Source organism: Ictidomys tridecemlineatus, unplaced genomic scaffold (genome assembly GCF_052094955.1).
Source record: "Ictidomys tridecemlineatus isolate mIctTri1 unplaced genomic scaffold, mIctTri1.hap1 Scaffold_52, whole genome shotgun sequence".
Lineage (NCBI taxonomy): Eukaryota > Metazoa > Chordata > Mammalia > Rodentia > Sciuridae > Ictidomys > Ictidomys tridecemlineatus.
Window position 1 is genome coordinate 2,196,323 of NW_027523416.1, and position 23,913 is coordinate 2,220,235.

At 42.8% G+C, this 23,913-nt stretch overlaps 1 long non-coding RNA gene across 1 annotated transcript; it reads right to left on the reverse strand.

Annotated features, from left to right (window-relative positions):
- Positions 1-12,513: 12,513 nt before the first annotated feature.
- LOC144373877 (uncharacterized) lies at positions 12,514-22,494 on the reverse strand. Its single transcript, XR_013433446.1, has 4 exons — positions 22,102-22,494; positions 18,737-18,770; positions 18,531-18,628; positions 12,514-12,654 (listed from the first exon to the last, which is right to left on the reverse strand). It is a non-coding gene; the product is annotated as an uncharacterized LOC144373877 (long non-coding RNA).
- Between the last annotated feature and the right edge of the window lie 1,419 nt (positions 22,495-23,913).

Below are 23,913 nucleotides of genomic sequence, written 5' to 3' on the forward strand. Positions count from 1 at the left end.
ATTAAGTTAGAAAATACCCATGAAAAGGCATGCAAGAAAGTCACTTTCTTTTTGTTGTTCTGGGGCTCAAACCCAGCAGCATTCTACCTCTGATCTATATCCTTAGTCCTTTTTTTAAATATTTATTTTTTAGTTGTATTTGGACACAATACCTTTATTTATTTTTATGTGGTGCTGAGGATCAAACCCAGGGCCTCATGCATGCTAGGCAAGCACTCTACCACTGAGCCACAACCTCAGCCTAGTCCTTTTTAATTTTATTTTGAAACAGGATCTCACTATGTCTCCCAGGCTGGCTTTAAACTTTCGACCCTCCTGCCTCAGCTTCTTTTGTTGCCTTACACAGCCCAGCTAGAAAGACATTTCATAGCTGTTGAACTCTGCAAAGTAGAGGTCATTGTTATTGGACAATCCTCATCAGATTGCTTTCTTTGAATGATATCACTACTTCCAATAAGCCACTCTTCCTCTCACAGACCTTTGACACACCCACAACCTTTCTTCTTTCCCAGCTGTGATGAAGCTGATAAATAAACTAGTATAGCATCCTCCACAAGAGAGAAAGAAGCCAAAGCAGGGGTTTCTTAATTCATCATTTTCCTCAAAAAATTGGTGAAAGCTTACTGTGGGCCATGCGTGATTTGCCAGAGGAAATGAATATTAATTCTTACTTGTTATCAAATGAAGCGGAAAAATACCCCTGCTTCCTTCCCACTTCCTTCTGAAGAGGTCCATGGCAGCATCAGACAGTGGGAACCACACATGTACTTTCAAATCTCCTAGGAGCATATTGAAAGAAAAAAGTAAAAAGGAATAGGTGAGATTTGTATTGAGATTAGTATTACTATACTGTAGTCAATATATCTAAAATATTATCATTCCAATACACAATCAGTATCTTAAAAATTACTAACGAGATATTCCTCATTCCTTTCTTCATACCAAGCGTTCTTAATCTGGTGTGATTTGACACTGAAGGTCACTTCTCAATTTGGACCAGTCACATTTTAAGTACTCCACAGCCACGTGTGTCTAGTGGCCACCATGTTAGTTTATGAAGTCTTTGAGGGCTTTGTAAAAAAAAATGTTAACATACAAATATTTAATATTTGATTGCTTCTCCTGCATTAGAGAGCCTCTAAGGTTTTATAGATAAAAAATAAATAAATAAAAGGTAGCCCTTTTGACTTTGGTACCATACAGATTTCCCCTTTGGAAACAGGGCAGACATTCCTCTAGCTGCCAAGACTTATTGACTATTCTGTGGGAATTGGCCACCAGTTGAAAGAAGTCACCTACTCAGAATCAGCCTTTAGATCTGATAACTGGTTCTTGCTGTGATTCAAAAGGCTACAGTCTCACCTCAAGTTGAGACCAAATTCTGAAGGGCCACCTATGTTAGTTAGTTTTCCGTTACTGTGACATAATACCTGAGGTGTTCCATTTATAACGTGGAAAGTTTTATTTTGGCTCTTAAGTTTTGGAGGTTTCAGTTGCATGATCCTTGGTGCTTTGGGGCCTGTGGCAAAGCAACAAATCATGGTGAAGAGGATGTGGTGGAGCTCCATTGTTTACCAGGAAGTGAAGAAAAACAAAGTAGGTGAGTCTGGGATCCCAATATTCTTCCAAGGGCACTCCTCCAGTGACCTAACTTCCTTCTATTAGGCCACACTTCCTAAAGGTTTCACCATCTCCCAATGGTGCCACAGGCTGGCAACAAAGCCTTTAACACACAGACCTCTGGGGGTCACTTATCTAAACCATCCCCCCACTTCCAGGTTTTCCCAAGGGATGCAGGATGCACTGAAGCCTGCAGTGTAGCTATTTCATGGCCCTAGTGTCTCTGCCTGTTGCTACTTCCTTTGCTTTCTTCCAGATGTATTGATGTATTGATTGATTGATTGTACTGGGGATGGAACCCAATAAATAATAAACAAACAAATAAATAAATATTTGTTGCTCTATTACTGAGCCACACCCCCAGCACTTATTTTTAATTTTGAGATGGGGTCTCCCTGAGTTGCCCAGCCTAGCCTCAAACTTGACATCTTCCTGCCTCAGCCTCCTGAGTCACTGGGATTACAGATGTGTGCCTCTGCTCCTGGCACTTGCAGGTGTTATTCTTAAGAGCATTGCTCAATAAAACTCCTGCAGGTAGAATGCTTCTCAAGAGTCATTTCCCAGAGAACTCACAAAGACAAGTGCCATGGCACACATCCCTGTGTTACACTATCCTCTAAAGAAGCAGCTGTTACCAACAGACTGAGAATTGTGTTAGTCAGATTTGCACAAAGATGCCCAGATCCCTGGGTCTCTTGCCAAGCAATTGGCTACAGAGCTGTAGCGTGGGAGAAAAATATGCAGTCGCTGCAAATTCCTCTTTAAAGTCCCTTCAGTTTTAGAAATCATATTGGCTTCTCCAGTTTCTATAAAAGAATGGGGAAAAATTTGTTCTTTGTTATGCAAATGAGGTAAGATCTGATGTCACTATTGGGTCTGCCATTTATGTCTTGCTTTGCCACCCAAGGGTGAGGTCTGTACATAGTCAACTCTAAGGTTCCCATAACCTTAGATCTTCAAGGGCAGTGCCAACTCTGGGGCAGGCTGAAGACTTCTATCTTCTGTTAGAGGGCTGGAGGCAATGAGCAAAAATATGCAGGTATTTTCTGGAACAGACTTGACAGGAAACAAAGGCAGTTTGATATCCTTTATGCCTGTGTTCCAAAATTTAGCTTTGTTTAGTGATGAGAGGTAGCCCTGGCTTAAAGCCCTAACACAAAACCCTAATATCTAATATAAAAGAAAAAAACATTACTCTTTCCTGTTCCCTGTCAACTCCTTACTTTACCAAGATTTATGCCCCTCCTACTTGTTCTGCCTTCATTTATTAAACTCTTACCATTCTTTTGAGATCATATCAAATATCTTTTTCTCCCCGAAAACTTTGTTAAAATTTTGAATGGCCTATACAATCCAACTATTTAAGGTGCACAATTCAGTGGTTTGCAGAATATTCAGAGTTGTGCAACCTTCACAATCAATTTTATAACATTTTCATTAATCCAAAAGAAACCCCCAGTCCCTTAGCTGTAACCCCCAAGCCCCCATTATCAACCTTTTCTAGCTCTAGACAGTCACCAACCTACTTTCTGTCTCTATACACTTGACTTTTCTGGGCGTTTCTTATACATAGGATCATACAATTGGGGTGTTTTGAGTGTGGCTTCTTTCACTTGGCATACTGTTTCCAAGACTGAGCCACGTTGTAACACATATCAGTACCTCATCTTTTATTGTGACTATTCCATCTGTTATGGTTTAGATATGTGATGTCCCCAAAAGCCCTTATGTGAGACAATTCTAGAAGGTTCAGAGATACAATGATTAGAGGATGAGGGTTGTAACCAAATCAGTGGATTAATCTACTGATAGCTATGGAGTCAGTTGTCTGTGGACTGAGATCTCTGAAACTATGAACACCAAACAAACGTTTCCTCCACTAAAATTGTCCTGGTCAGGCCTTTTGGTCACAGTGGTGAAGAAGCTGACAAAACACCATTGAACGATACATGTCACATTTTAATTACTCACTCATCAGTTGATGAACATGGGGATGTTTCCACTTTCCAGCTATTATGGCTAATGGTATTGTGGACTTTCATGTATAAGATTTTGTGTGGACATATGTTTTCATTTCTCCTGGGTAGGTACTTGGGAGTGGAATTGCCAGGTCGTACGGATACTGTTCAGTCATGTGAGGAAGTGCCAGATGTTTTTCATACAGCTGGGCCACTTTACATTCCCACCAACAGTGTAGGAGCATTCTGATTCCTCCACTTCTTCCCCACACTTGTTAAAACATCCTTTTTACTTTAGCCTTCTCATTCTGGGTCCATTTGCATTTCCTTAATGATTGGTGATACTGAACATCTTTTCACGTATTTTTTTTGTTTTAATTAGTTACACATAACAGTACAATGATCCTGACAATCATACATTTGAATCAGATGGGATATAATTTCTCATTTTTCTGAGTGTACAGGTTGCAGAATTACATTGGCCACTTATGTATTCTCTGGGGAGAAATGTGTATTCAAATCCTTTGCCCCTTTTAAAATGGCAGATTATTTTTTGTTATTGAATTATAATATCTATTTTATGCATAAGCACCTTACCAGATAAAGGATTTGCAAGTATTTTCTCCCATTTTGGGGGTATCCTTTTCACTTTCTTGATGATAGCTTTGAAACACAAAAGTTTTACATTTTAATGATGTCCAGTTGATCTATTTATTGCTTATGGTTTGGTGTCTGAGAAGACAGTGACTGATCCAAGGTCACAAAGATTTAACTGTACATTTTCTTCTTAGGCTTCTGTAGTTTTAGTGATTACGTTTCAGTCTTTGATCCAATTGAGTAATTTTGTACATGGTGAGAGGTAAGAGTCCTTTGTCAAAAATCAATTGACTACATGAAACTTTTATTGACTGGATCTCCCAGCTGCCTCTGACTTTCCCCATCTTGTCTAGGCTAGGTTGTACTATAGTAATGATCGGTTCCAACACCTCAGAGGCTACAGCAACAAATGTTTATTTCTCACTCATGCTAAGTGTGCATCATGGGTCAGCTTTGACCCTGCTGCATGTTGCTCCAGGACCTGGCTGATGGGAGAGTCTCTGTCTGGAATGTTGCCAGTCCTGTGGCAGAGGGAAGACGAGACACAGTCAGCTCTAGGCTGGCCCTTACTTTTCTGCTCAGAAGTGACCCATTTTGCTCCCATTCTCAATCTATTAGCTAAAACAAGTCATAAGGTCAAACATGACGTCCATCAGGGAGAGAAATTATTCCTCCCATAAGGAGGGTGATGCTGCAGGGAGAAAAGTAGGTGGTGATTGTTATTATTGTAGTAGGGAACTAGTTCAATAAGAAGGAGGGCTCTAACACTGAGCTACATCTCTAGTCTTTTTTATTTTGAGGCAGGATCTTGTTAAGTTGCTAAGGCTGGCCTCAAACTTGTGATCCTCCTGCCATAGCCTCCCAAGGAGCTGAGATTATAGGTGTGCACCTCCATACCCTGCAGGAAAGTAGCTGACTGGCAACATCCCAGACAGAGACTCTCCTATCAGCCAGGTCCTGAAAGTAGGAGAGGAACAGTAACAGGACTGAACACATCTTCACCATCTGTCCCTATAGGGCCTGATGTTCTGTCTTCCTGGTTGCCCTCTGACCTTCAGTTATTCCTCTGATGCCTTTGGCGCTTTCTTTCATGTTGCTGTCCATCAGTGGTGTCTTTGGTTCTCTTTTCTTGGTACTCTGCAGATGTCCTGGGGGCATCTCATCCATGGTGTCTATAACCACCATCATCTCTGCTGCAGACCTGAATAGGTAACTACCTGCTAAACATCTTCCACAGACATGCCCAGGCACACCACTGTCCTCATGCCACCTCCAAATCTGCCACTTCTCCTCGATCCCCTGCTTGGCACACAGGCACATGCTGTTCTAGTTTTCTTGGCCAGAGTCTTGGAACCAACTGCTTCCCAGTCGACCACCAGGTTGTACTGAGTCTACTTTCTATGCATTCCTGGAATATACCCTCTTCTGGTCCATTCTCAGCACTTCCGCCCTACGCCACAGACCTGCCCCTTCAAATTCAGTCTCCAAGCTGCAGCCATACTGCTTTTAATAAAATGCAAATCCTGTTTCGTTACTCTCCAGCTCAAAATTCCTCACAGGCTCTCCAATGCTCTGGGGATAAGGAATAACAGACTACCAGGCCAGGATCTTTCCTAATCTGGCCTCGGTCGTTGCTCCAGCCCTGCTCCTGTGCAGCATCTGCCTGGCACTTCATTCTTCTGGAGCTAACTGGGTTCCCTAGACACACTCATCTCTTCTTCATCCAGGGCTTTTGAATATCCATGTCCCTATGCCTGGACTACCCTTCCTTCTCTGAGTAACTCCTTCTTGTTCTTAAAGCAACAGACTGAGCATCACTTTCTCTTTCCCTTCCAACTGGGAGAACACAAAGTGACTAAAAGACAGTCTAGGAAAGCGTGAATAAATGAGTGAATATATTGAAGGTGCTGAGCACAGTGCCTGACACACTGAACTGGCTCAACCAATGTTTGCCATTACCTTGACATATCTCCACAGCAGCCAATAATTACACCTATAATTATGCACTTATAAAAAAAGGAATCTACAAGTTATTTGCTTACTTACTCTTCTGCATTGTAAGACCATTAGAGCTGGGATGACTCTCTAGGACTTCAGTTCCTAACATGCAATAATCATTTACTAAATAGTTATTAAATATTTGAGAAAAAACATTAAATGAGGGAACTTTGTTACTTCTCATTTTGCATTTTGATGCACAGGTAAATTTTGTTCAAACCTTTTAAGCTTATTGAATGTTCCTCTGGGCATATTCCTTTGCTCTCTGACCTAATATCACTTAGCAATATTTTATTCTTGGTACACATTGAATTGAAACCTATTCAATCAAACTCTCCTGAGATCTGCCTTAAGACTTTTCCTGTTTTCCACCTACCATGTCCTGTGATCTGTTTCTATATAATCCACTGTACCCTGGAATTCTAAGGAAAGACTTTCTTCTGAAGCTCAATTATTAGATTAGCTATACAAGATGGGTGGAGGGCAATGAAACCCAAGTCAGAGGTGGCAGTTATATTTAGGTCAGGTATCGTGTAATTTTTTAAAAATAGGGAGCCCAGAGATTTTGTTCCTCTATATCTAAGGCCTGAGACCCTGTTATAATTCACCCATATGTTGCGTGAGTAGAACACAATGCTGAAGCAAAGAGGGGATTAAGTAGAAAGTAAGAGACTCAGGTTTCAGTCCAGCCTGTCAACAAATAGACGTGACCTTGGAAGTCACAACCTGTGACTGACTTACGGCACTTTGAAAGTGAGGGAGTTTTAATGATTTTTAACTTTCCTATCAATTCTGACATGTAATAGACCACCTCTCTCCAGAGCTGCTCATTCTAGGATGGAATTTTCTATGGCCTCACTTGATCTCAGAAGGAAGAGAAGAAAGAGAAAGAAACAAGACCAGGTGTCTCTAGCTCCATGGCCAGTAATGAAGAATAAAGGAGAGATCATCTGGATAAATTTGGAGAGAAACGTCCATATCTTGTAGGCAAGGCCCAAAAGGCATGGTGTGATAGGAAAGTTGAGAGGAGAATTAGGAGTTACATAAAACTGAATTCAAATTCCAGTTATTGGGCTGGGGTGGTGGCTCAGTGGTAGATCGCTTGTCTAGCATGTGTGAGGTACCAAATAAGTATAAATAGAGGTTAAATTCTTTTTTAAAAAAAACATATTTCAGTTAACACCTAACCTTTGTAATCGTGTTTCATTGGTTGGGGGGAAAAATGGGACTGAGCCTTTGTTGTAGGATTAGGATAAGGATTAAATGAAGCTGTTTATATATCATACCTGCTATGTAAAAGCCTCCCATAAATGTTAGACTATTTTCCCTATTTTATACAATCCTTCACTACATTAAAGGTAGGTACAAGGATACTAGCTTATACCTATAAAACTTTACTCACTCTTCACCACAAGTTAGAATTTGGGATAGATACTTTTGTGGGTCAGAATAGCTGGCTGTGATTTGGTGGCATGCAGTAACTACATCAATGTGCATCTTCCAAGTCTGGTAAGATTCAGTCCTATGCTTCCTGTAGCTCACAGTGGGTGTTTTGGCAATTAAGGTGATCACCAGCTCTGGAGCACTAGAGGGCAGGGCTCAGTTGGGACATGGGACCTGAAGATTCCCAGGCACCTAGTACCTCAAAGAGTAAGAAGTCATGATTCAGAACTTCAATCCAGGCTTCTGGCTGTGGAGACCCTCAGCAACTCATAGGGAAATATTAGACTTCTTATTTCTAAGAAGTTCTGCTCATGTGACTGAGAATAAAGGAAGCTGAGTGCATGGCTATTTGAATTCTCATTTGGGTTCCAACATCACATTGTGAGCACACGAAGTGTGGAGCTTGCTTGCATTTATTGCTTTGCTGAGCCACTTTTTCCTCCAATCTCTCAAAGACTGATCATCTTGAAGCTCAACCACCAGCAAGATCAGACCCAATGTCATTGGGCTGATGTGTGGCAGAGCCAACTTGGGATGCAATTATGTAGTTTTGGTTATCAAATCCAAAGCTTTTCCCACCTGGCTGATAGAGGAAAATGTTGTAACTGCAAACCAGGACCCTCAATTCACTTTCTTTTGGGAATCAGATGTTTCATGACACAGTTTTAAGTTCTGAAACTGTTTTAAGGAATTGTTAAAAATCAGAAAGATACCCTTTTCTTTGATGGACATTGTTTAGCCAACTGATTGTTTTATAAGGCAGAGAGTAAAAGATTTACAATGCCTATTGAATGAGAGTAACACCAATAATAACAGCTGGTTTTTACTAGGCACTGACTGCATGCTCAGCATTTTTTGGGTTTCTTTGTTTTTTGCAGTACTGGGGATCGAATCTCAGGTCAGGTCTTGCACATGATAGGCAAGTGCTCTACCACTGAACTATACCCCCAGCCCTGCACAGCAGTTAGAAGTACTGAGACTGAATTTAGACTATTCAAAGACACAGATTTGAATCTTGGCTCTACCACTTAGCTACTAGCTGACTTTGGGCAAACTTCTTAACCTCTTTAAGACTCAGTTACTCAGCTGTCAAGTTAGAATAATAGTCCATGCCTTATAAGGTTACTGTGGGGATAAATGAGTTCATATGAGAAATGCTGTAAGAACTAATCAAATTCTCACTATCCAATATATGGTATGGAGCCATGTTCAATGGAAGAAAAACAACAAAAGCCTGGAGCAACTCCATAAAGACAGCTCTTTAGTAATGAGGGCTCGGGTCATTCTAAAAGGTAAGGAAATGCCCAACAGAAGTGCAGGCTAAGGACAATAGGAACACAGGATGGGTAATGGAAGAAATATGTTATAATCATCAATAGGATATCATGATCAATGTTAAAATGAGCTATGAATATGTATTTCCTTCCTTGCTTGATAAGGTAGATGTATACACTCTATCCCTCTCTCTCACACAGGCACATATGTATTTTTAACCCTCTTTGTTCACCTATTTTTCTATATAGAGTGTGGGTGGCTAGCCAGTTTCTAGGTTATATAATATCCAGCTGGGATTGTAATTAAAAAGGAGTTACTATTGCAGAGATTGATGAAGTTCAACTTCAGGGACTTTACTCTTCTCTCTCCTGCCAGAGTGAGAGCCTCTTCTATTGGGTGAAGGTGAGCTGCTTCATGATGGATGGAAGGGGCTGATTGCTGCAGTTGGGCAGAGGTCTTCATATGACTGAAGGGCACATGTGGATGCTGTCCCCACAAGAGTGGACCATGTCAGTTATCTGGAGTCTCTGCACTCAACACCTATTTTTCTAATACTCATCTCTGTTCTGCTCATATTCAAGGAAGGAAAATTAAATTCCACATACTGATGTAAGGAGGGCCAAAGAATTTGAGGATGTATTTTTTTAAACCACCATAGGCAGCAACAGCAACTGCAAACCACAGTCCCCAGCTTCTATTCAGTTCTTCCCATTGGAGACAGTGGCAGATCAGGTGTGAGGATGAGAGAAGTTCACAGGGTCGACTCAACAGCAGCAGCAAGCACTGGTGATTGACAAGTGGCATCTCCAGCAGTGGTGGGGGCACTATGCCAGTTATCTAAGGCTGCCCACAAGCCTCCCCCAAACTTACAGACTTCAAGAATTATTGTTTTCTTAGATTTTGGGGAGCTGATTTGGCTTGGCTAAGTGGTTCCTGCTTGGGGTATCTCCAGCTGTTGCAGAAAAGGGGCTGGGGCTGGAGTTGTGGCAAAGCCTTGCTCACTCACTCACTTGGCAGTTGATGTTGGCTGTAGCTGGCTGGCTGAGTGTCCCAGGATTTCTTATAACATGGCAACCTTAGAAGCTGTTAAGGGTGTTAAGAGGCATCCCAAGAGCCAGGCTGAAGTTTATTAACTTTTGTTCTCTTTCTTGAGATCTAGCTTCAGAAGAAGGCACATAATATCTTTGTCTACTGTATTCTGTTACAAGCAAGTCACTAAGGCCAGCTCATATTCAAGGAAGGAAAATTAAATTCCACATACTGATGGAAGGAGGGCCAAAGAATTTGAGGATGTATTTTTTTAAACCACCATAGGCAGCAACACAGCATTAGATGTTGGCCTGTAGATTCTAGCACAGGGGTGTAAGCAGCTCCCTGCTCTCTGCACACAGCCCCTCTTCCTCCTTTAGCACCCCCCTTCTCTCTTATTAGCTCCTTCAATATTTTAACAACTATTTCCCTATATTAAATTCCTTCTACTTGATATACTTAGGGTAGTTTCTTTCTTCCTAACAGGACTCTAACTAATGTGGGATTACCTCTAGCTATCCAAATTCACCATTTGAATTGAATGGCTACGATACTTGTAGAAATATTAACTATGTACCAAGAACCACACTAGATGGATTATGAATTATCACACTTAATTCTAACACCAACCCTGACAGAGGGGTGTGAGTATGCCTACATTACAGATGTGGAGACTGAGGCTCTTAAGTTTTAAACAACTTGCCCAAGGACACAGCTGGAGAGGGAACACATTTCTTTCTTGGATCTTCAGTAACAAAAAGCACTACTTCTTGCCAAAGGGCTCCATCTTCCCCACAGGAACGCTCACCTCTCATCCTTATGTACCAGTTGGATAACTCCCAACTTAGAAAGTATGTACCTTTCAACTGGATCAAGGAAGAGGAATATGAGAATGCATGTAGGGGACAGAGGAACACAAAGACTTGAGTGTTCATTTCTCATGAGAGCTGCAGGGTGTGTGGGAAAAGGCACGGGACAGACGCTTGGGAGCTGGGTTCAAGTCCCAGCTACGTCACTCACCTGTTATGACCCCAGGCAGTCGCCTTCTCTCCAGATGTCTCAGATTCCACATCTGTAGAATGGATCTGCTATTCTGACACTCTCTACTTTGCAAAGTTATCTACCTTGGGGATATAAAAAGCTGTATCAGACACAGGGGCAAAGGTTTAAGTAAAATAAAGCCCAATTATAGAAGGTATGGTTGAGGCTGGTAAGATTCTTCCTTTTGGGGAGGGTTCCCAGGGTGTTTAACCACTGAGCCACATCCCTCAGCCTTTTTGTATTTTGAGACAGGGTCTTGCTAAGTTGCTCATGACCTCACTAAATTGTTGAGGTTGGCTTTCAACCTGCGATCCTCCTGCTTTAGCCTCCCAAGCTCCTGGGATTACAGACATGTGCCACTGCACCCAGCAAGGCAGGTAAGATTCTTATTTGTCCTATAAGCAGTGGGAAATCATCTTAGCTTTTTAAGGAAGAAAATAACAAAAACCATGGTACAAAAGATGATGGCAGCAAATGACAAAGAATGAATAAATCTTAGTTCTCAATTCATGAAATATTGTAATGTTATCCCTGTTTCCCAGATGGTGAAACTGTTGAGAGATTAAATAATTCATCCAAAGTCACATGGCTGTAAAGGAAAAAAGAATCTTGAGCTTTGACTGGACAGATCCATGTAATGAGATGGATATGGGCTTGCTTCTTGATGCCCTTCCTCCTCAGTTTCTATTCAGGTGTCCAGTCCTTCTCCGCAGTCCCAGAGCCTGTGGGGAAGCGGCCTCTTGGAGAGGGGTAAGGAGCTCAGGCCCGAGCTCATCAGCATGGTCCATCCTTCTGTCACTTAATGGCTCAGGAATGAATATGTCACTCAATTAGGGCCCATGAATATGAATACAAACAGAGGCTTGCTGGGGGCTGCTGGGAAGTTTTCCTTCTTGTGTTTCTAAGATAAGTCCTGAAAAGAATCTTCTGTCTCCTCAAAATGGGACAGGGAAACGACAGCCCTGGAAATGGTTGCCAGCATTCTCACAACTATGAGGGAAGCCAGCTTCAGTAAGACACCAACACTGTGAAGGGCGAACAGCAGAGAGATGGAAAGAGACTGGGGAGAATGAATGAGTCCATCCTGTTAGTCCAGGTAACTGTCATGGGGGTCCTGTTGCCTAAACATGTCTGTAGGCTCTGTAGTGTCTGTCTCAGGCTCCTCATCTGAAAGTCACTCTGTCACACACCTTGGAAAACAAAAAGATAAAAAGCCTAATCCAGAAAAATCCTCACACGATACTCTTGCTGGCAAAGCCAGAGGAAACAAGAGAGACTATGGACAGAAGCAGACAGGCCAAGCTCCGCCTACTCAGCCTGCAATCCTCCTGGGCTGCATGTCCATCTGTGCACACATCACCTGTCGTGTCTCCGATCTCCAATGTCTACAAAATGCAGGACTCATGGTTCTCTTCTTTGGCTGCTCAGCCCTCTTACATATTTGGAATCCCACCTGGGTAAATATCTGATGAATACATTTCAAAAAAATCAAATAGAAGACAAATAGCAGTCTCTTCAAAATTCACGCAGTGGGTCAAGGTAACAAACACTGTTCTGTTAAAAAGGATCAAACACTTTATTCATCTATACATAACACTTATAAAAAGCAAGCAAAATCAGGATGTTTTCCTCAGCTATCCTTTCCACATTTTGTGCAGTTTTAGTGAACTGTAAATCACTGAATTCTTCAAGCCTGAAAGAGAAGAGAGGGTGAGAAAATGGAGGCTGTTGGGATGGATGTGCAGAGAGGTTCAGGGATGTTCTATGGAAGATTTTTCTAGAAGTGGGGCAGTGATGGGCAGACGGGGATGCTCCGAAGCTCAGGGAGTGAAAGGTTACCAAAGGTTATCGTGACTGGTAAGGGGGAAGTGATTCTGGTCTAGGTATCTATCTGTTGAAACAGTGATATGGATGCCAATAAAACCTGAGTCCTTGGGATAAGTGAAGTTTTGAGTTATGAGTGTGTTGTCAGCCTTTGGATTTGGTAGATCTCTTAAAAAGGAGAAAGGCACAGATAAGAGCCTGTATGCAGCCAGCAGAGTAGTGCATGCCTGTAATCCCAGAACTTGTGAAGCGGAGGCAGGAGGATCCCAAGTTCAAGGCCAGCCTCAGCAATTTAGTGAAACCCTGTCTCAAAATAAAAAATAAGGGCTGGGAATGTAGCTCAGTGGTATGGCGTTGGCCTAGGATGAATGATGTCCTAGGTTCAGTTCCTAGCACTGAAAAATAAAAATAAAATTAAAAGGCTCAGTGGTAAAGTGCCCCTGAGTTCAATCCCTAGTTATATATAGGAAAAAAAAAAAAGTCTGTGATTGGGCATCCTTGCTCCTTCCCCCTCTCAGGCTTATATTCCAAGCACCTCAGCTTGCTGCTTTTGTGTCCCTGTGTATGCTGCCTACCTGCTGTTCCCACCACTTTCTGCCTAGTAGACTTGATACTTGCTTGAGGATTCCTACTCCAAGAAATGCCAAGATGGTCTCATGCACCTGTGCTTGCTCACCTCCCGAGTGGCACTTACCCCATTGTATAGTGCCTATCAAAGGACTTACCCGTCCCTCTGGCTAGATTGTGAGCTCCTTGAGGATGGGGACCTTGTCCGATAAATTTCTGCATCCCCATTGTATAGTACAACACTCTGAAGCACATAGTAGGTGCTCAATAAATGCTTTTGAAATGTCAGAACAAATGCACCTTATTCAGATAGGTAACCCTCTAGCACCCCTAGGTGACCCTCTAGCACCCCTAGCTGACCCTCTAGCACTCCTTGATGACTTAATCATAACTACATGATGAGACAGAAGAGCTGCTCTGGGGGGCGCTCAGGGCAAAGACATAAAATGGGATAAAATAAGTGGGAATGCTATTTGTCTGTCAGATCTGATAGGCTCCTACTCCAGGATGTTACCATGGACTTGACTTCCTTCATGTGGAGAGTGATATCATTCAGGGTGTATGTGGCCCAAAGAACCCAATAGTCTTTTTCACTTTTAGATGTACACAATGACCGTGCTGTGAGTCTGGAATGCACATCCCCAGCACTGTGCTTGTGAGCATGCTGACAAGGTAACAGGATTCATTCCAGACATGCCCGGTATTGGGGTTTGAGTGATCTCTTTAAAATACCTGGCTCTGCCTCCTGTATACTGCCTAGTCTGCTTAGAATCCGACATGTTTTTGAACTACATCTCCAGCTCTTTAAACAATTAAAAAACCATTTTTTTTCTTTTTTTTTTTGGAGTCAGGGTCTTGCTAAGTTCTTGAGGCTGGCCTCAAACTTGCGATCCTCTAGCCTTAGCCTCACAAGTCACTGGGATTACAGGCACATGGTGCTGTACCTGGCTCACTGAGAACCTTTGAAGGAGTTACTGTGGGCAGTGACAGGGAGAAAGCCACAGGTACAGGTAAAATTATTAACAACTCTGGCTCCTGTGGCCTGGCCCATCTACCAGGTGACTACTTGTGAACTGACATAGGCCGACAAGAAGCTCACAGCTCCTTTCTCTGCTTCCACCCTTTTTAATTTTCTCCCTGGAGCAACCATTCTGGTAAACCTCACCCACTTGAGAACAGAGGCCGGTAACTTATTACATAAGGCGCTTTTTAAAATTACAGCCAGAACTAACCAGGAACTGGAGCAGAATGCAGGGAGTTAGCTGCACACTGCAAAGTTCAATGCAGCAACCCCAGGGCGCTGAGTCACGGCTCGAGGCAGATGCACAGACCATGATAATTCCCAGCTCACCTTCAGGAAGCTTAGTCACAGACTCCTTGGAGTTCAAACATTTAAGGTAAATACACAAAGCGGAGGAACGTCACCATGCAGCCATCTTCTGCTACTGGTGGACAGAAACCTCCTCGACTAAACACATTCTCTTCTGGGCTCTGCCAAACAGAGATTCTCAGAAGGACTGTAGCAGGGAAAGGGGTTATAAACAGTACTGGAACAGAAGTCCAGAGACCTGGGTTCTAGGCCCGGCTGGGCCAAGCTGCGTGGTGCATGACGCTCGCTTGTTGGTCAATTACCTCTTCTGTAAAATGTTAGGGGCTCTAAAAAGGGGACCGTAGGAAGCTTGGACCTCAGTTAGAACTCTCTGAAACTGCAGGGAAGTGCGCCATGTATGTGTTACATGTGCTTCTATGAGAGGGTTCAGAGTTTTAGACAGATTTGCAAAGGGATCCAACATTTGCAAAGGGTCAAAACCCAGCAGATTAGAAAAAAGGCCCTTTCTGCCTTAATGTTTTCATTTCAACAAAAGTGTTGGACTTAAACTCCCTGTATTTGAAATAGACTGAAATTTCCTAACAAAACACAAAAAAACTGCTAACCATAAAGAACGAAGTTGATAAACCGGACTAAGCAAAATTAAGAATTTCTTTTCACCAAAAGTTATCATTAATAGGGTGAAGTAATAATCCTCAGATTACCTATATAACATATATAGGACATGTAGGCTGTAGCTCGGTGGTACAACAAGTATTTGGCATGTGAGGCCCTGGGTTCAATCTCCAGCACCAGTAAACAAATAAATAAAGGACTTTTATCAAGACTATGTAGAAAATTCAGGAAGAAAAAGGCACACAACTCAATAGAAAAATGGGCCAAAGACTAGGCTAGATATTTCTCAAAAGAGGATATCCAAATAAGCATACAAAAAATGCCAAGGGCTGGGGTTATAGCTCAATGGGACAGCACCTGCCTATCTCATATGCGGCACTGGGTTTGACCTCAGCACCACATAAAAATAAATAAATAAAGGTATTGTGTCCTCCTACAAGTAAAATATATATACATATTAGAAACAAACAATGCTCAACTTCCTTCGTCATCAGAAAAATGTAAATTAAACCCCAAGATGGCACCAATACCTAGTTACTGGAAAGAACATACACTATCAAGTTCTAGCCAGTGGGTGCTGCAACAGGAACTCTGCTAGTGGGACTGTAAAGCTGGACAACTATTTGTTATTTATTAACACTGAACCTTCACATGCTCTGAGACCTAGAAATTCTCCTGGAGTATACTCCTGACCAAAATGCATGCGCATGCTCACTAGAAGATCAGTACAAAAGCATGCACAGCTGCACTATCTGACATAGTCCTAGACTGCAAACCGCCCAAGTGTCCATCAACAATAGGGTGGATGCACCGGGAAGACTGCAATGGGAATGAATGGACTCCTGCCACTCCCAACCACATGATGCGCCTGATGTTCTGAGGACTAATGAGAAATGAAGATGCAAAAGAGCACATATTCTCATAAAGCTCCAGAATGGGCAAAACAGAACCATGGCATTGAGAGTCAGGCTGGTGCAGAGCCTTGGGAAGCAGCGCCTGTGGGGGGGAGTGGGAGAGTCCTTGGGCACTCATGCTGCTGTGCACACTGGGCAAGCTGTTGGGGGTGTTGGCATGGATGGCGGGTGGTCTCTGACCTCACAGAGCTTACAATCCACAGGATCCTACTGAGCATGCATTAAGCTTGTTCTTTGTTTCTGCTTTCTTTCTAGAGAAAAGGGTAGTGATTTAGAAATTCTATGACTCCCCAGAACACTTTTAGATGGTCTCTGAGAGAAGAGAGCCTGGTGAGAGAGAAACTTGGCTCTGTCTTCTGCTCCTTGCTCAAAATGGTGCAATGTCCCCTTAGAAGCATCCATCCTCTGCAGTGAGATGCTCAGGCTAGTCATTACGATATGGATTAGTGCTGCAGAAGGAAGTTTTGCCTGGGAAGAACACAGAAATCTCCATCAACATAGGGTTCCTGAGGCATCTCTTATGCTGAGGTCCAGCCTACTTCAGTGACCTGCAGCAAAGTTAATGAACACGGAAGGCCTCTGTGTGACCTTAAGTGGAAGGGTCCCTGACAGACAAAATTTCCAGAAAACACTATGAGCCAGAGATATGACTAGGATGACTGGTCTCTATATTCCTATAATTCTATATTTAGATTTTTTAGGGAGCAAATCAGGAAGCCCCTTACACTCTTCCCATTAATTTCCAACCATAGCCAGACATACCTACAAAGAAAATTTCTCCTGAGGCAAAAGTACAACTTTTTCTAAGAACTTTCAGCACGGCATAGTGAGTGGTGTGCACCTATAACCCCAGTGCCTGGGAGTGTGAGGCAGAGGTGTTACAAGTTCCAGGCCAGTCTTGGCAACTTAGCAAGACCCTGTCTCAAAATAAGATCAAAAGGGTGAGGGGTGTAGCTGAGTGGAGAGAGTGTCAAGGTTCAATATATAGTACTGAAAAAAAAAAAGCATTGGAAGAAAAAACTTTCATGTTTTTGTTTAAATTCGAAGTGAAAAAAAATTGGGAGAAACACTTTAGTTTTAAGAAATCAGAGAGGAAATGGTGACATTCTATTGTGTTTCAGGAAAGGGCTGGAGAGGATCAACTGAGGCATTCCAGAATCTCTTCAGGAACAAGACCAAACCTGCCTTGTTAATTCACTTGAATCTTTTGAAGCTGAAGTGGTAAAGAGGTATCTGACCCAGAAGTTAGTCTGACTGTCCAAAGCCAGATGGAAAACAAAGCAAGACTTTGAGAATCAGGCTCAGAGCCTCCTCCAGCTCAGAGAGCAGCCTCTACCATCCAAACCAGAACCTGAGTTGGGTCTGACCCCTCCTCTCCCTCTCTTCCTGTATTTTTTCATCACCAACTTGAGAAGTGACACCATCTGCTGCCACCATGACAGGCAGAGAGGCAGGTATGAGGAGGCCACAGTCTTTTATAGTATTGAGCTGTCTGGCTTCAGCTGCTGACCTGTGACCTTGATGAGAAAGACACTAGTCTACTAACAGCCTGGTCTAGGAGAAGTTGATATTATTTTCTAAACAAGAAACTCCCAGGAAAAAGAGGGGGAAAAAAACAATAGTGCTTAGCTTTGGAAGCATTTCTGTTCTCACACTGGAACATAGGTGTATCCAATGTTCAGGAAATTTTAAAAGAACTATGAGAGAGTGTCAAGCTATATGAGAATACACTACCATGTCCTCTAACAGAATATACTAGATGCATAATCCTCTGAGCTGGTTACAGATACCTGATTTCCATTTCTTTCTAGGAAGAGTGACATTTATATAGCATCCTAGATGCCTTTTTAGGCCTCGGAACTCCCTGTGAGTTGGGTATTGGTATCCCTGTTTCATGGGAGACAGGATCGTTAACATACCAAGGTTAAACAATGAAGAAACGAAAAAATAGAACCTCAAACTAACGTCTTCTAACCCCAAGCTTAGCCCCTTTGGTTAGCTGTCTCCCCAGGCTTAGCGGAATTCTAGCTAAGAGGAAATCTTCCTTTCTACCCCTGTAGGGGTAGAGGCTTGCGAGGGAAGGAAGATGGGGACTACCTTAACGTCTTAAGATTTTCACAACCTAGTAAGACAGGCATAATTATTTCTGTGAAATTAGAAATCAGAAAAACTAAGCAAGTGGTTCAAGTCACAGAAGTCAAGATGTGAACGCTAGTCTCCAGGGTTCACAAGTCCCTGTCCCTGGCATTGCACTCAGCACCTCATCATAGCCCATGACTGCCATAAACAGAAACCACAGTACTACGTAGGGAAACCCACAGAATTTGAAGAGGTGCTCGCCATTCTCCAGTTTCTGCAGCCTCAGTGCCAGGTTACATACTCTCTGTTGCTCTACTTCCACGGTGCAATGTGGCATCCTTAGAAGTGAAAGAGAAGCAAATAAGTGCTCAGGGGAAGCAGCGTCCACACCCCCCCCACCCCCCCCCACCCCCCACCCCCCCCACCCCCCCCACCCCCCCACACACCTGGGCTGCAGGCTCTGCAATCCACTGCCCCCTGCTGGCAATGAGAAAGAATAAGCAAAAGAGGCTGGATCAGTCTCATTCCAGGCTGGAGGTATAAGAGATCATGATGATGATGGCACTTTTATTAGAGGAAAAAAATCACGCTTATTGAAAAAAAAAAACCCAGAGCCTGTAATGGTGGCACATGCCTGTAACCTCAGCAACTCAGGAAGCTGAGGCAGGAGGATTTCAAGTATGAGGCTAGCCTCAGCAACTTAGTAAGACCCTGTCTCAAAATAAAAAAATAAAAAGGGCTGGGGATGTGGCTCAGTGGGTAAGCATTCCTGGGTTCAATCCCCAGTACCAAACAAATACACCAAGAAACAAAAAACTCCAAACAAAAAACACCACACAGAATAGTATGACAGATCTCCACATTTCCCCACTCACTATAACAACATATCGGCTCAAGACTAATCTTGTGTCATTCACTCCTTATTCACTTCTCTTTATCATGCTTTATTTTGAGGCCAGTGCCAGGCACTGTGATATTTCATCCACAGATATTTTAGTATGTTATCTCTGGAAGAAAATGGTCTTTAAAAACCCCATAACCACATTATTAACACAACTAAAAACGTAACAATAATAATTCTAATATTCCTTATAGAATAGAAAGCCAAGATCAAGAAAACAAATCGTCAAGCCTCGAGAAGGATCATGGCAAGGGAGTGGCGATCATGCAAAGCCTTAATTAACAGCCTGAATCACTCAAGCAAACAAAAGCACCTCACCTGTAGTCTTGCCAGGATAAACCAGCAAGAACATAGATTAAATGATGATCTTACTTTGAATTGCAAAGTTTTGCACCCGCAAGTGGTAGGAAGATCCTTACTTCAAATCTTTCTAGAAGTTCAGGAGGGCGATGCTATGTCCTGAGGCCCAAATGTTGAATGGGCCCCCAGGCAGCTGGGCTGGAAGACACTGAAAGACCACACCAATGCCCAGGAGATCACAAATGCAGGGGGAAGGTGCAGGTGGAAAGATCACTCCCTTTCTGGGGCTACTTCAGTCCTATTTGCACCTAAGATTACCAGTTTCTATTAATACATCTGTATTCTCTAGATTTCGAGCTCCTGGAAGGCAGAACAGTACTGTGTTTGCTTCTATATCCAGAGTAGCTAGCACGTGAGAGATGATCAACATGAAGGAGGAAAGCCAATCGTTCCTTGGGAAGAATGGGGAGAAGAGCAAGTTCTCACACAGTACTTGTGGGACTATGAATCAATATGGTCACTTTGGAGGGAAAACATGGCAATATCTAAGGATATGTTCAAATGTTTAAGGCCATAACACAAGAACAGGATGTAAATAAAAAACAACAACAATAACAATAAAAGGGAACATTCAGAGAGTAAAAAAAGAGCTGGAAGTGAAAAATGTAAGAGCAGGGCTGGGGATGTGGCTCAGTGGTAAGGAGTTTGTCTGGCATGTGGGAGGCCCAGGTTCCATCCCAGCATCACACACACAAACAAGAAGGCAGAACAAAAACTCAACAGAAAGATTGGAAACTAAAGTTGAGAAAATCTCACCAGAAATTAGCAAAAAAGCAAAGAGGTAACACACAGGAGACAAAAGAAAGAAAACTCTGCTGGGCACAATGACGCACAACTATGACCTCAGCAGCTTGTGAGGCTGAGGCAGGAGAACCACAAATTCCAGGCCAGCCTCAGCAACTTAGCAAGGCCTTGTCTCTAAAAAAAAAAAAAAGATAAATAAAAAGGGCTGGGGATGTGGCTCAGTGGTAGAGTGCCCCTGGGTTCAATCCCTACGACTGCAAAAAAGAAAATTCAAGTACTAGTCTGGGAGTCCAATATCTGAAGAAAAGGAGTTCTAGAAAGAGAATAAAAACAGATGGGAGGAAATCATAGAAAGATTCAAAGAATTTTTTCTTGTATTCTTATATTCTGAAGTTTCTAAACTGAAAGGACAATGATTACCCAATACAACAGACAAAAACAGAGTTATATCAAAGCACATCACTGAGAGATTTAAAAGCCTTGGGAAAAAAATAAAGACCTAATGGTCTTCCAGAAAGAACATGCATGCATCAAGGATTAAGAATCAATGGCTTTGCACTTCAACAGCATCTCGCAGTGAGAACATATGGCAGCAATGATCTCAGAATTCTAAAGACTAGAATTTCTAATTCTAAAGAGAGATGATTTTTAATTGATATCCAACTTAAGTATTAATTGTGTGTGAGGGTAGATAAAGAAATTTTCAGCCATGCATAGCCCCCAACTTTGTATCCTACGCACCCTTTCTCAGGAAATCACTGGATCATGTGCTTCACTTCATCAAAATGGGTACGTACACTAATAAAGCGAAAGACACAGTGACACTGAATTCCCACAAAAGACAAAAGGACAGGTGGAGACACTCTCCACTGCAGGGGAGGAAAAGATATCATGTGGCTCATAACAATGTTAAATGCCAGCTGGGTGTGGTGGGGCACATCTGTAATCCCCGCTCTCAGGAGGCTGAGGCAGGAGGATCATGAGGTTGAGGTCAGCCTGGGTGACTTAAGGATGCCCTAAGCAACTCAGTGAGACCTTGTCTCAAAGTAAGAAATAAAAAGGGTTGGGGATGTGGTTCAGTGGTAAAGAGCCCCTTGGTATGATTCCTAGTACCCACCCCCATGAAAAAAAAGTTAAATGCTAAATGCTGACTTGGCGAAACTACAAGTATTTTAGGATGGAGACAACCAGAGAATAAGCATGGTGAGGGTGGATGCAGGAGTCGAATTCTGATCCCCCATAGTGAGACACCAACAGATTGGACCTGAAGATAAACACTGAAGGAGCAAGAGAAACTCATTATTCTCAGAAATGGTAATAAAACCAAAAATAACTCTAGAGACCTGGAATTATCTCTGAAGTGGGGGAAGAAGGGGCGGGAGTGCAGGGGACTGCTGTTTTACAATGTTCTGTATGTGGAACTGCGATAAATATAAAATCATAAGGAAAGAAGCCCTGCCAGGAAGGAGCTGTTGAAACATTTGACAGCACCTCAACTGGTGTGGCTTTTTTGGGCTACCAGATGACACTGCTCCTGGGCCTGTTTTTATGTTACTAAACATCTCAGTGTGTGACACTCAGAGTTCAGCCTTTCACCAATACTCAGGGAAAGTTAGTCGTATTTTGGTTTTAACCAGGAGCACTAAGGCCACTCAACCCAGCTGGTGTGTGAATTATGGCTTTTCTCTCCTTTCTTTTTCTGTAGGGTGCTGGGGATCAAGTCTGCAGTCTTATGCATGCTAGGCCAGCAGTCGCCCACGGAGCCACAATCCAGTCGCCGCCATATGTATTTCCTAAAGTTCTTACCAGCAGTAAAAATGCCTTTGGTACTCTGTCTTATACTGGAAGGTCTCACGATTGCTGAAAGCCCTGTGAGAAAAAAACAAACAGGACACCAAGAAAACCGAAAACAGATGTTAGTTATCTTAACAGTTTTAAAACCTGAAACTAAATATTCTTTCTAGTTATCTAGTAAAAGCAGCAAATCCAGCTCTTCTGCTGCCACAGAGTGGCAGTGAAAAGGGCATCAGGACTGAGGGTCAAGACCCTGGAGGGACCAGCTCTGGCACCGCCCAGCTCTGTGAGCTCGGAAAAATGACTGAACTGCTCTGGGCCCAGGCCAGCTCACCTTAAAACAAGAAACAGAGAGCAGGGAACCCTCAAAGGCCATTTTAGGAATTTCAGTCCACATAAGGTTTTTGGTTTTTGGTATTACCTACTAAGGATGAGAAATATTCTTCACAAACAGAAAAAACACATTCTTAGCCACTTCTAAGGGGATTGGGAAATTTACAGCAGGGACAAAATTTGGAATGTACTTTTTAATTCACAAGGTTGGAGCTAGATTTTTCAATAGATTGACTTTTGCGCATAAAAGAGCAAACCCAGAAGCTTCAGAGCACACGGCGTTTGTAAGAGAAACCTCAGAGTAAAGAAGAGATAGAAATCAAATCCTCCAGATTTCAGGATGACACAAACGATACAATAGAAGGGCTGAGGCTGGGGCTCAGTGGTAGAGCACTTGCCTGGCACATGTGAGGCACTGGGTTCGATCCTCAGCACATCACATAAAAATAAATAAATAAACAAACAAATACATAAATAAAGGCATTGTGTCCATCTACAACTAACAAAAATATTTTAAAAAGAGAGTGATATGTCTGGAAAGAAGAGAGAGAATTAGAGGGATGAGAAGGGAGGTGACATACTGTTTAGGTTCTGAGAAGGGACTCAGAGCTCTGTCCCACACCTGGCACTGGGAATGGACGCTCTGAACCCTCAGTAGATGTAGCAAGAATACAAAACCAGCAGGCCCTGGGGCCTCTTCTCTCTTGTGTAAGTACATTTAAGTCACTCCAGGTCAAACCGGGAATCTTCAGGGACAAGTAACCCTTGCTTGGGTGAAGCTGAGGGCACCCTTTCAGTTGAGGGAAAGTATCTGAGAATTTCTCATGAACCTTTGCGACCCGGGCTCAATGGGCTGAAATTACAAGAAAGTTAACCTGGAACACAGGGACACCTCAACTGGTAGCCAGGGCAGGACTATGGCTTTAGCAGAGGTGGTCAGACTGTGACCATGGCGACCAGAGAGATGGATTGCAGAGGCCCGGGAAGAGCAGAGGGGGAGTGGGGGAACAGGTGTCCCTCTGGATTCCAGGATGGCACAGACATCTACCCAAGGACTCCAACCACCCCTAGAGAGCAGGGAAGGAGCAGGGAATGGGAGACTCTTGAACCGATCACTTTATATCAGGAAGTGTCTGAGTTACTTTGAATGGTAAGATTATGTTTTCTCATCAGGAATGAAACATATGAGACTGACATAAGTTCACTTTGAAGAAATAAAGTTTCATTTTATTTTGGAATGCTGGGGGTTGCAGCCAGGAGCCATCACAACAAAAAGTAAATGCTCGATCACTGAGTCATAGTACCCCCAGCCCCTTAAAAATTGTTGTTTGTTTGTTTGTTTGTTTTGGTACCAGGGATTGAACCCAGGGGCACTTGACCACTGAGCCCCATCCCCAGCCTTTTTTGTATTTTATTTAGAGGCAGGGTCTCACTGAGTGGCTTAGTGCCTCACTTTTGCTGAGGCTGGCTTTGAACTCATGATCCTCTTGC